The sequence below is a fragment of the Cupressus sempervirens genome, chromosome 8 (genome assembly GCF_028749045.1).
Source record: "Cupressus sempervirens isolate cs-2001-9-10 chromosome 8, ASM2874904v1, whole genome shotgun sequence".
NCBI classification, from domain to species: Eukaryota; Viridiplantae; Streptophyta; class Pinopsida; order Cupressales; family Cupressaceae; genus Cupressus; species Cupressus sempervirens.
In genome coordinates, this window is record NC_143125.1 from 82,142,094 (window position 1) to 82,154,400 (window position 12,307).

Consider the following 12,307-nt stretch of genomic DNA (forward strand, 5'->3'; position numbering starts at 1 on the left):
CAGTGAGGCCACATTTTTTGAGGGGCCGCATCCTCATATTTTATCAACATTCTATTTATGGCGTCCACAACCCCTATGCCAAACACCTTATATCTCTTAAACTCTTATCACTTCGGCTCCAAATCACTCTATCCTCCTTATCTCCCCATACAACTTCACCTTATCAATCCAAACTCCTCAGATCACTCCTTATGACTCCCAAAATGACTGCCACTATACACCTTATAACTCTTGAATAATTTACGGTGTACCCCTTGAAGCACATGAAACCCTTTATCACTCCAACTCCAATTAGGGACCACTAAACACACCATGACATGGGGGAAACATCGTCAAATGATTGTGGACCTCTGTATTCCACACTGACACCTACAACACATTGCGCATATGAACAGGCCACTAATGAACACACAAGGGCAGAGGAAAAATCTTTGGCCTTAATGATCCCACCTGCACATCACAAAATCAACCCTACCAAGAATCGAACACTAGATCTCATATCACAAGGCTCGTGACTTCACCATCACGTTGTGGGGTCATCCTCGTGAGAAATATTATATTATTAAGATATATATATATATATATATATATATATATATATATATATATATATATATATATATATATATATATATATATATATATATATATATATATATATATATATATATTCTATTGAGTTTAATTTTAGTTTACAAATGTCTACATCAAATTTGAGGCAAAAACTTTCAATTATTAAATTAATCAAATTTAAAAACAAAATAGAGAACGTAATTGAATATTAATTAATAGATTTTTAATTCCCTTGTTTCTCTAATTCTAAAACAAGTATATTAAATAACAATAATAAAGATATTTAATATAATATTACAATAATACTCTAGTTTATATAAAGTGAAATTACACATTTAATATATTATATTTACACATTTATTATATTATATTTGTATATCTATTTAGAGTAAGAAAAAATATATTCAAAATTTAATATCTAGTAATGTTTTTTGAAAATTATGCAAGATGGAGAAAGTAATTCTGAAAAAGGTATAATACAAATTGATTTAAACCAATCACAATGCAAATAAATAATTTTTTAAATTGTGAAGTTAATTGAATATTGGAGCAAATTGAATTTGCCTATAAGCTTTTAGGAAAAATAAAAACAGAAACACTTGCAGCAACAAAATCGAGGTCTGGGTTTAGCCTGTTTGACAAAGAGAGCATTTTATCGAATTGATGGGAGAAGAAATTGGCCACGTATAAAAAACACAAGCAAATGGCAAAAAATATTTCGAAGTCAAAATCCGTCTTTCCCAGCCCCTCAAATAGGAAACGATCCAAGGGAAAAAAAAAAGAGCGAAAAGCTACAAGATTGCCGGGAGGAGGAGCGCCGAAGCATGTTTTGAAGATCTTTTAAACAACGATCGGGGAAAAATTTCTGTAAATGTATTTTGAAGATCAGTGGTTTTCCTTTCAAACTTTTGTATAAACAATGGCTGCTGTATTTCTGCCTGTTTTAAATTTTTTGTTGGCTAGATTTTTAAAGTGTATCTGACTTAATAAAATGCTGGGGATCTGCTTTGTCTTATCAGTAATTTCAATATTTCATTTTTGGCTCAGTAATTTTTAATCAAATTTAAAGGTTTTAGCATTGCTTTTTATGTAGAGGAGGGAAAAATTACTTGGATCTCATAAATCGAACTAGCTATTTACAATTCGCAGAGAGACGTGTTTTCGTTTGTTTTACATTGCTTCTAGAAACCGTAGATAAAACAAGCTAGTTTTAATTTTTTTTATGCATGTTTGTGGAAGAATAAATTTTTGTTGTTCGGAAGGCATTTTTGTTTAACCAGCTTGGCTATGTGACCGAAATTCCTTGAATGGGTGTCACAATTCCCGGAAATTATATGAAATGTTTTTAGTTATGTTATCCAACTTAGCAATGTGCATGGCACCGTAAATACCATCAATATTGGTCATTTAGAGAATTGGAAGGCCATTGTAAAGGCTAGGTGGAAGTCCCAAGAAAACTTTGGCTGAACTGAAAATTGTTGGATGTGTTACTTAGCAAAGCGTGACTCGAGCTCAATGGTGTGTTCCTTTAGCACTAAAAGATGAAAATGCTACTATCAACTCTAGAGAGTATCCATCATTGCTAATAAATTGAGTCCATTCTTTTAGACGTGAGAGATTAGTCCAATTTTTATTGGTACAGTGATTAATGAGACGATTTCTACTTCCTATCATAACCTTGGTCTTGTGGCATTTTATGAAATAAAAATCTCATGTATTCAATAAGAATTAGAAAGAAGTTATTGGAAGTTTTAGAAATGGGAATGACTCAGGTTGGAATTTGGAAATTATGAAATTTTTTTGTTGAAATAATGGGAAACTTGAGAATAAATCAGTGGGAAAATATAGGAAATGACATTGGGAGTTAGCACAAAAAGTTATGAAATGTTGAAACATGGAGTTGCATGCCGTAGGGTGAGATCTGTAATCAAGGTGGATATTTCATATCTCCATCTATTAACATGAATTCTAATTGTAAAAGGAATCTTGATAAACTTGCACACTTAAATTAAGAGAATAGGTGTAAATGGAAATGATATATAGTTTTAAACACAAAAAGAATCAGTACGCCACAACAAAACATATACAATGTGATTGAGCTTTTGAGGAAGAACCTAGCTGCCAAATGTAAACGTACTGGTAAATTTATATCATACTGTGATATTGCTTATTTTCAATTTAATCATTACTGGTTTAAACTATGTTTAGCAGACAGTAATCAGTCACAACAGATATGGATCAATAACTATTCATTTGAGACAGATAAATCTTACTGCAATTTTTACTTGATGTCTGATCTAATGTTGTAGTGCAGAGATAGAACCATTTATTGATTTCAATAGTTTATTCTCAAGATCGATTTGCATATAAATATCCGTCAGGAGGCATACGAAAGGAACAGTCATGTCTATTAAATGTATGTGTCTGTTTGAAGAGACACCAGTTGTGACTAATTAGTAATTTGTCAAACAAACCCTTTGGTAATTGGGTCTAATTATACATTAACAGGTTGCAATAAACCAATAATTATTGGTTATCTTATATGTAATAAGGTCTCCAATCATACTGAAGAGGATCATTAACTCGATCCTATATATATATAGTCTCCATTTAATTGATCTATGAAGCACATAAATTGGTTATGATCAGAATTATACAGTTCGATCTAAGAGAAGGGTATGACCTCATTGATTGGATTTTCATACTTAGATTGGTCTGACCGAAGCTACTATAATTTAACACCAAATATCAACTCAATTGTATTATCAACAACAAAAATTGTGAATTGACAACCTGTGGTGATTTTCAAGGTGAGGACCGATTTCACACAAGGGAGCAATCGCTCTTCCATGTAGAGTTAGTTATGACGTGCCCCCTTGTCTGCATTTATTGTACCCCTCCTCCCTCCCTTTCGTGTTTGTGATGGGAGATGGCCCTATTCCATCTTGACTCTATTGGTCAATGAATTTGGCTAGTGGTGAAAATATGTCATTCAAAACCGTGCTTGAGGGTTGCTAGAAGGCATTGTCTGGGGCTATTTTTGTTGCGGCTAAAAGCACATCTTAGACTCTCCCAACTGATGGAGGACCCATAGGTAGTGTTCTGTTGACATGACCTTTTCAATTGGGCCTGATTCTGAAATGGCTCAAGAATTAAACAAAGTGAGAATTAGGCTTTAAGGATGTAGCATTGTTTCATGTTGTTTTGGATCATTCCAGAATGCCCTCTAGGTTCTACAAATAATTGGCTCCAATCTATGTCCATCAAGAAACTAGGGTTCAAGTTCTCATTTTGTAGAATGATACAAAAAGGGCTGTTTATTTTTATTTCAATAAGCCTGTAGCCAAAAAGAAGTTTAAAAAAAGGTTTTGGTTTATTGGTTTATAGGAAGTTTAGAAAACCATTGATCCCTCATTTTTTGATGATCCATTTTACCCTTGAAGGCCTTGATATAATGATAAACTATTAAACACTTTTCACTATTATCATTATGTTTTAAACTTTATTATTTGATGAACTAGTCTATGTTTTGAAATTTCATTTTGCAATTCAGTAATTCGATGTATGTTTTTCTTTATAATTGTGAATATAGATTGATGAGCAAGTATTTAATGTTAATCTTTGATATTTGGCATTGACCAATGATCAAGCAACATATATTCATACTATGAAATGATTTAGTTTTGCAATTAAGTATGTTCTCTATCTGCCTGCCTACCTGCCTGCTCACCCGCCCGCCCGCCCGCCTGTAGAGTCCCCAAACCTGAACTGACAACTTAGAATCAGGTGCGGGTGCTTGCCTTGCAATAGAGTGGTCTGGATCATTCTGAGAATAAATGACAAGGAGGTGGGTATCTGCTATTTTTATGCTTCTAATGATTATTTGACAGAATTGAGCTATGGAAGTGGCTGATTCAGTTGGAAGAGGTACCATGGATCCTTGGGAGCGATTTCAACATGATTGAATGTCCTTCAGACAAAGTTGGTGGATCTAAATTTGAATGGGAAAGCGAGGAGAAATTTTTCTCGAATAAAATGATTAACAAACTGAGGTTGTTTGATCCTATGGTTGGGAAGAAAAATGAGATCAAACGTTTGTACATGGTGCAATTTTCAACAAGGATCGAGGAGGACCTATAGTAGATTGGACATATTTTAGGCAAACAAACATGAGTTCCAATTTAAAAAAGAATCCAACGAAGGTAGTGTCAAGTTGATTACTTATACTCTCTCAAATCATTATCTTGTGCATGCTACCATCACATCAAGCAATCCTCATGAAGAGCATAGAGGGAAAGGGAGGCATTTTCCTTGAATATTAGGCTGCTCTTAGATGATGACGTACTGCAGGCAGTTGGTATCATTAGGTTCCTCAATGGAGGAACAAGACTCTACATGGTGCTAGGGAAAATGGAATTGGAATGTTAGATATTTGGAAGGGGCTCTTACAGACAGTATGCAGAAAGAAAGCCAAGGATATGAGGAGGGTGGAGACAACCTTGCATAATGTTTTATATAAAGCTGAAGAAACCTTGCAAGCGCATCCTGCTAATATGGATGCTAATGATGCTCTCTGCCAAGCTAAGCATGCCTTGAGAAGAGTACAGAATATTAAAATTATGGAACTTCAGACAAGGGCCAGATTAAATGGCTTGAGCATGGGGATAAATACTTTAAACTTTTCTTTCAGATTCTTACATGCAATTAAGTCAAGCAGAACAGAAAGAGCATTTGGGAAAATGATAGAACGTCACTGATCAATTGGAAATTTTAAATGCCTCTAAAGCTTCTATGTAACCTCTTTAAATTTAAGGACAATGAGAATAAGAAGAAAACTGCCAAAACCAAGATTCAAAGCATCATTCCAAACAAACTAGATGGTGTAGATACTACAAATCTAAGTAAAGAGATGTCTATAGAAGAGGTAAACATGGCTATTCTTGCTCTCAGTAATGATAAGGCCCCAGGACCTGATGGGCTGCCAGTGGAATTTTATAAGAAAAACATCTCTTGGATTGGAGAAGAACTTTTGGAGGCGTACAAAGAAGCTCTTGAGGAGGGATCTCTTGGTGATAGTATTAATACTGGTCTAATTAAATTAATCCCTAAGGATGGAGAGAGGTCCCTCATAAAAAATTGGAGATTCATAACACTTCTCAATGTGTTGTATAAGATTCTTTCAAAAATCTTGGCTAAAGGTTGGAAAATGACCTTCTGAAAGTTGTCAAACCCACCTGAACCGTCTTTAAGAAGGGGAGATATATACTGGAGAACCTTTCCACTTGCTGGTAGGCTATGAATTGGGCGGAAGAATCCAATTAGACTGCCTCCATGCTATTAGTTGACTTGGAGAAATCCCATGACTGCATAAAATGGCATTTCATCTTTATGATGCTTGATGTTCTTGGCTTTCCTAAGCAATTCTGTCACATGGTCATTACACTTATGCAGGATGCCCAAAGCAATGGTGGAAGTGAATGGAGTTAGGCCTAAAGCATTCAGCTTGATTAGATCCATGAAGCAGGGATGCCCCCTTGTGCCTGCCATTTTGTGCTGGCTACTGATGCCACGTACTATCTACCGAGAGACAATCTGCTTTCCCCAAAAGTGAAAGGCACAACTCTTCCCAACCAAGTAGATCTATCTAATATTCAGTTTGTTGTTGATACAACTATACTAATTAATCTGGAAGAGTAAAATGTTGAGGCCCTAATGAATAAGATGGAGCTCCTTGTGCTTCCTCAGGGAGCAAAATATCTTTGCCCAAGTCTATTATGCTTGGATGGAATTGATATCCTTCTGGCTGGTTAATAAGTATCTAATTCTGTGGGGTGGACGTAATCATCATGTAAGATGCTTGGGAATTCTGTTTTCCATTATCCTCAACCTCAAGAAATGTGGAGGACTCAAGAAAGAATCAATAAAAACATGAATAGGGCAACAGACAGTACCTATCTACGGCGGGTGGAGTTCAGGTCTATCAAAAAATTCTTTTGTCTTTACCAGTCCAATCATGTGCAAAAGCAGATAAGTGACTTTCTACTGTTAGATGGGAAAGGCAATAAGGAAAGGCATGCAGTGAATGGGCCTGGTGCACTATGAGTAAATGCAAAGGGGGCTTGGGTTTGAAGGATCTTAGGCTATAAGGAATCTCCCTAGCAACCAAATGGATCTTTAAGGCATTACAAGGGGATGAGCCTTGGAAAATTTTGATCAGATATATCTCTAAGGTTGTCCCCAAACAAATTCCCTCTCGGGTTGGACTCCCTGTTTGTGATATCATTGCTGGGCAGTTTTCTGTTAGGACCTTTGTATCAATCATTTTAAATCTATTTGTAGAGCATGTGATTCAGTAAGGAAGCATATTTCTCAGAATGGTATTATAGATAAGGGTCAAAAACTGTGTGGTGAAAGGTCCATATGGTGGAACCTCAAGCATAGAGACAAACTGCTTGCACTCTTGCAAGGGTGCTCAGCCAGATATTGGGCTAACTAAGGAATAAGGTTTTCCAACTCAAACTGGCTTCATCAAGGGCGATTCATTCTTGAGAACTTGATCACTAGCTGGGAGGCAATGCATTGGGCTAAGAGTGAAGGTCAAAATGCAATGATGGTATTGTTAGATTTTGAGATGGCATATGACAGAATTCAATGGCCCTTTGTTATGGTCATGCTTGAAGCTTTTGGCTTTCCTCCATATTTTTGTAAATGGATCAGCATTCTTCTTAAAGACTCCTTCACATTAATTAATGTCAATGGTGAATTAAATGAAAGTATTACTCTCCAAAGGTCTACAAGACAAGGGTTCCCTATTGTCCCTGCTCTGTTTGTAATTGCATTGGTATTACACTTCCTAATTAGGAGAGCCTTCTTAATGTTCAATTTTTTGATGATACTGCTTTATTTATTGAATTGGATGGGGATAATTTTGATAATATCAATAATCGACTTCAGTTCTTCTGATTGGTTTCTGGGGCTAAATTGGCTATACACAAATCTTCTATCATAGGTTGGCACTCCACCCACCTTGAGTAGATTGTGAATAAAGGTTGGTAGTGGCTTGGACCCCAGTCTATGCTCAGGTATTTGGGAATTCCTTTCTCTATTGATCCATTCCTCAAAGATATGTAGTCTTGGCTCTTTTCGAAAATTGAAAAAATATAGTTGAAATGGTACTCATCTTCTCTCCTTAGCAGGGAGGGTGCAAGTGGTTCAGAAAGTCCTTTCTGCACATCATATATACATTTCTTCTGCGTGGCTATTTGCTAACTATCAATCCATCAGTCTTGAGAGGATTATGAGAGATTTCTTATGGTCTGATGGTTTGTGAAATAAAAAAAGACACTATGTTAAATGCGATTGGTGTTGTTTTCCTAAAAGCTAGGGTGGTCTGGGCATGAAAGACTTGAAGTCTCATGGTATTGCTTTGGCCTCAAAATGGATCCTTCAAGCTCTATCTTGGGAGGAACCTTGGAAAGTCCTAGTTAGAAACAACATTCGCAAATCTGTCATCCAAAGAGGTAAAAGTTGGACCAATGTTTTTCTTTGTGATAAAGTATTTGGAAACTTTTAGTTGTCTATTTTTGGTTCAAAAGTCTTTAAATCCCTATGGAAGACTTGGTCCCAAGTTAGAGTCCTTAGTCTGTTAAGGGGAGCTAGTGGTGGTTTTCCTACATACTCTGTTATGGATAGATCCCTGTGGTGGGGAATGAGGGCTAATGGAAAGCCTCTAGCATTAACTTAAAGTTGCTCTACTAAAAACTGGTACAAATATGGTATTTATATGGTTAAAGACATTCTGATTGACATTCAGCTATGGTCTTGTGATGAAATCTCAGCCAAGTATAATATTCCTTACATTCAAAAAATGTCTTATTCTGTAACTGTTAAAGCTGTGGGTAATTTCTTTCCCAGAGTTATCATGAATACTAACAAGTTCTTGCATTGGGTGAACTTGAAAGATGGCACTGAATTTTGTAAGATTTCTGCTAGGCAGATTTATAATATGTTAAAAGATAGATGCTCTACCTTTGATAGAGTGAATTAAGGCTGGGCTCTGAGTTGGTCTGTCTCTAAATGGCATTTTATCTTTGATTTTTTTGGCACTCCCCTTGTGAACCTAAAAAGTCTTGTTTTAGATGCCTGCTATTGCTAAAGAAACTTGCTGTAGGTTATACCACCCCCCCTGATAAAGACAGTCCCATTATGTGTGGTCTCTGTTCAGTACTTGAAACGTATGAGCATTTATTTTTTGAGTGTAGATATGCTTGTGGTTTATGGTCTATTTTCTTTGGCACACCCATTACATGCATACACTGAATAGTGGTTTTGGTCTTTAATGGAGTGAAATCTTGGTTTTGTGGAGTCATTTTATTTAAAAACTAACACCTTTGGGTCTGTCTTAACATGTGAGATTTTATGGCTCCTTTGGAAGGATAAGAATGGAGAGATTTTTTAAAGGAGGAGCTTACAGTGTTTGTATGTGTTTAGGGGCAAACATGGAAGATGTAGATCTCCACTCTGCGCCACTAAGCCATTCAAATAGATGTGTACGGGGATAATGAGAATTTCCAACTATGACTCCTTTTTCGATCCAAATTAGATTAGCAAGACCCAAATGAAGGAATGAATGCCAATACTCAATTCGAATTGTAGAAAGAAATTAAATATAAGGAAATCAACTTTGTCTCGTGTGTGATAGTGTGTATGTAAAATTGAACTAGTAAAATTGAACTAATTGATTGAATAATGTAGATCTAGATGCTATGTGTATACAATCAACTCAATTAAGATATAGATCTAAGATAAAGATATGAAAGGAAATGAAATATCAAAGACTCACCGTGAAATACATAAAAGAAGATGTAGTTTAGCTCCGAAAGTTGCGGATCTGAGCCTGTTTTTGAATATTCCACTGTGAATTCCCGAATGAAATGACAAAAGGAACAAAATTCAGAAATTTTTCATTAGGAAAGTAGAAAGGACTAGGTCGACCTGAATAAGGATGTCTCCCCACAAGTTGACGTAGTCCATCGACACTATAACAAAGTTTACCAACTTCTCTAGAAAGCTTTTGCAGGGTTATTTCTAGATTTGCAGGTGGAATTCTGATATCCTTTTCCTACATGCATAAAAACTTGGTTTTGGAATTTTGGTGGGGGAGGGCTTGCCTTGGTCAAGCCCTACATTGAGGAATCAACCTTGAAATGTAAATGTAAATGTATGTAAAGGAAATAAAACAAATGTAAGTATTCACCTTGCTTGTAAAAACCTTTGTCAATAAGGATTTTGCCTTGTTGTATGTTGTAGATCTTGAATTCGGTATGAAGGATGTAGGATATCTCCGTAATTGCAATGGATCTACCATTACTACATCATGGAGCCATGGATGTAAATGTGCATCAACGAAGAAGTCAATGAATGCCTTAATGTAGATCTCCTCCCTTGATGGCCAACAAAATGCTAGATCTTGAAGAGAAAATGCTCACAAAGAATCCTTGAATGCTTGAAGAAAACTTGCTCGAATGCTTAAACTCTTTGCCTTGAGTGCTTGATGATTTGATGAGATGAGATGTCTTGAGATTGAGATATGAAAATGGAGCTCCCCAAGCCTCCTTTTATACTAGTTTTTTGGCAGGAAAATAGTTAAAGGTGGACTTAAGGTTGATTTTTAAGCAGAGAGCTAACTATAGGCTGACTATTGAGTGAAGAGTTAATTGTAGGTCGACTGTTGAGTAGAGTTAACTGCAGGCCGACTATTGAGTGGAGAGTTAAACTACAGGTTGAATGTTAAGCGAAGAGTTATTTGCAGGCTGGCTGTGAGGCAAAATGAATCAATTGGTAAACTCGAGATCTTTTGGGCCCTGAATCTCACAATCATTAGGGACAAGGTTGACTTAGGTCGACCTAGTCTTGGACTAGGTCGAGCTAGGTCGACCTTGACCTAGAAGATGGAGGACTTGGGTCAACCTACTCCTAGACCATGTCAACCTGGTTTGAACTAGACCTAAAGAATAGAGAAAACAAGCCCTGGGAAGGCCCAAAAGGATGCATCGATGAAACTAGAAAATATGGTGCAGAAAGGAGAAAATGAACATTGAATAGAGATCCATCCATGGTCCAGGAAGTTAGTAAAGGACAGGTGCTAAAAGGTCTTAAAAGGTAAGTGCGTCCATTTTAAGATGGTACATTTAACACCCACCTTAGCAGGAGTATGAGTTGCCTCAAACTCATCATAAAGTAGATTAAAGGCAAAAGATGATCTTATCACAACTTAGGAGACAAAGAAATCATTAAGTTAGGAACAATGCAATGCATAGATTTGAAGATAACCAAGAAATCAGACCAAGCCAGAAATGCTGAAGTACTCTAAGCCACACTTAGAATATGTATTTGCCCCTAAGGAACTTGAGTCTTCATCATATCCCAAAATCACGATAAGAGAGATCTCACTGAAAAGAAAGAGAGAGAGAAGGGGGTGTGATCAACTTGCCCAATAAGGTTTGTGTTCCTTATTGTGAATCACAAAAAAGGGGATAGGATTGAATGGTCTAACGAGTTTGTGTTCCTGGTAGTCAATCCCACAAAGAAAAGAAAGGAGGATTAAATGGTCTAGCAGGTTTGTGTTCCCGATAGCCAATCCCATAAATTGGCACCTTGCAGTGACTTTACACTCCCACGATATAATACTCCTATATTATGAGAATGGTTTATATATGTGCTAGGATAGGTCAAATGGTCTACAAAGTGAGTGTGGCATCTACAAAGTGATTGTGGCATGCTAGTCAACCAATCCAAGATATGTATAAATAGAGGGTAGCTGGCCCTAGCAAGTTGTGTCATGCTAGTGTACTCTATATGATGTGCTTTAAAAATAAAAACATATGAAAAGGACATGGGGACCATGTATGCCCCCCGCTCTTTAAGATGGAAAAATAATTTCTTCTTTTGCATCTTATGGAAGTGATGAAGAAGGACAAAACAATTTCAGCATCAAGATAGTATCCACAATCAACGCCCAGTCCAAACCCAAGAGGTCACAACTCCTATGAGGTCATGGAAGGGTAGAATGTAGAGACACTATGCAAGAAGTGATAAAGGAAATCCTTGGAAAAAAGGATACACTATTATGAGGCTACTAGGTAAGTGATCTAGCCATTATGAAAATCCAATTGCGAATAATGCAAGATTGGGTGTGACATGATAAACAAATAACACACAACCAAAGGAAATAGTGGATCATTGAGGAAGTGAAAAGGAGGACACGATTCCCTTGCTCCCCATGTATATGAACAAAAGAAGATAAAACAAACAATCTAAAACCTATAATGCTACTCACAAAGCAAACCATGTATGACAATGAACCTCTAACGAAAGGCCAACAATGTTACATGGCATAGACAAACATAATAGGGGCTTAACCTAGATCAAATGAGTGCTAAGTGTTCCATTTATTCTCATGAGAGATGGATTCATGTTGAATCACTACTCATGAAACATGGGTCAATGAGTTTGACTCAAAAATCACACAGTTAAATCTTGATAGCAATATCACAATTTGACTTGCTGTGGAAATTATCTCCTACTTGTCAATTGATGAGCTTAAGGGGCTTTCTAATGAATGGTTCATAAGGCATAACACTTGATGAAGGTTTTGCAAATGGGGTTGCAAGCTTTGGGTTTAACTATGGAGGAAACTCCGTAGTTAAGCACACTCAGGCTGGAGTAGTACTGG

At 36.5% G+C, this 12,307-nt stretch overlaps 1 protein-coding gene across 8 annotated transcripts in view; it reads left to right on the top strand.

The window, feature by feature from the left end:
- The first annotated feature begins 1,168 nt into the window (after positions 1 to 1,168).
- LOC149541730 (protein HESO1-like) overlaps positions 1,169 to 12,307 on the top strand; it is a 72,221-nt gene continuing 61,082 nt past the window's right edge. For 5 of the 8 annotated variants that reach the window (XR_016355368.1, XR_016355367.1, XM_089796856.1 and 2 more), the window contains exon 1: positions 1,169 to 1,446. The gene's annotated coding sequence lies outside the window, so the exon portion shown is untranslated. The remainder of the gene's footprint in view (positions 1,447 to 12,307) is intronic. The other 3 variants (XM_089796853.1, XM_089796855.1, XM_089796854.1) reach the window with 2 other exon arrangements.